General features: G+C 56.8%; 1 protein-coding gene across 5 annotated transcripts in view; it reads left to right on the top strand.

Moving 5' to 3' along the window:
* Nucleotides 1–1344, top strand: part of Epha7 (EPH receptor A7) — a 165459-nt gene that overhangs the window by 1117 nt on the left and 162998 nt on the right. The window lies entirely within an intron of this gene.

The raw sequence follows: 1344 nt of genomic DNA, 5'->3' as shown, positions 1-1344 counted from the left end.
GCGGGCTCGGTCGGGCGGAGGAGGCAGAGGGTGGGCTGGGGCAGGGCGCTGTGTAATGAGATGTCGCCTGGGATGAGAAGTCTCCAATCACTTGGCTCGCAACCCGTAGTTCAGGAGTCAGAGTGGACAAACCTTCCGAAAGACCTGTACTCTGAGGCTTGGTCTTGGTTTGAGAGAGCAGGATTCATTTGGCCAGCTACATACGTCCGTATATGGTTATTATTATTTTTCCTTCGTCTCCTTTGAACCACTGACAAAAGGTAAAATACCTTTCAGTGCCTGTAGTTGGAGCTGGGGAAAAATAAATCCTGTCAATGGAAGTGTCTGGCTTCTGAGCAGTGTCACCCCCCACCATCTTCCAGGCTTGATGTCTGCGTTGATTTTCCTATATTTTGAAAGCAGAATACATGTAATCCTGTTTACTGCGGTGTACGGGGAGAATCTGTTCGACTGCGGTCGTGGTAGTGATGAAGGAGGGAGTATGTATCGCTCCTCACTTCATCTATTCCTGAAAACTTGGTGATTGGACGCTGCCTTTCCTCATTCTGTTCGTGCACTCCGCCACCCAGTCCTATGGTCTACTCTTTCCAACAGCCTGACCTCTGACTCCGGCTTGCACATCTGCAATCGGCCTTGCGGCTGAGCCCATTCAGAGAAAGAGAGCCGTGCTGCTAAGCTGCCGGCTACGCGTGTGCCGATGGTCGAACTTCTGCAAGGAACGTATAGCAATACACACCCCCAAACCACGTTTTGAGCCTCCTCACACTAGAGATAAGTAATGTTCAGCCCTGCCACCCCGCCTTGCTTCCTCGGGGATAGCGGGACCCGAGGAAAAGTTTGCACGGCCGCGGAGGAGCGGATGCGCGGGTACACGCAGAGTGGCGCCGGAGTTTGAGCTATAAATAACTGCACACTAGGGGGAGAGGTTCGCGCATCCCGACCGCTCGCTCGCTCGCTCGCTCTCCCGAGCGAGCTACGTGAGAGGATTCCGATTCTAGGATCCTGCCTTCTTTAAAGACTCAAGTGAGATGTTTAAAAGGCAGGTGCTCTGCAGAGCGGGCGGCCAGCGCGCCTGCCCAGGCGCTGACGAGGTGCCCAGCGCTCAGCTATCGGGAGCCCCGTCGCGGCATCCGGGGACCAGCGCTGAGAAGCGCCTCTCGCAGGTGCCCCGCAGCACTGGGGTGGTTGGCGGAACATAAAGGAGCCCCTCCTCTGCTATCCCGCGCGCTAGGGGAGGTCGGTTCCCGCGGCTGGTGTGTAGAAGTCAGTCTGGCGCTGGCAGGCTAAGTGCAGCTGCTGCTTTTCCTCTGGGTGGCCGCAGCCGCAGCCGTGCCCGCAGCGGAG

The sequence above is a fragment of the Fukomys damarensis genome, unplaced genomic scaffold (genome assembly GCF_012274545.1).
Source record: "Fukomys damarensis isolate Sample0158 unplaced genomic scaffold, DMR_v1.0_HiC HiC_scaffold_14, whole genome shotgun sequence".
In the NCBI taxonomy this organism is placed as follows: Eukaryota; Metazoa; Chordata; class Mammalia; order Rodentia; family Bathyergidae; genus Fukomys; species Fukomys damarensis.
The sequence above is the reverse complement of the archived record's forward strand: the minus strand, read 5'-3'. Positions and strand labels throughout refer to the sequence as shown.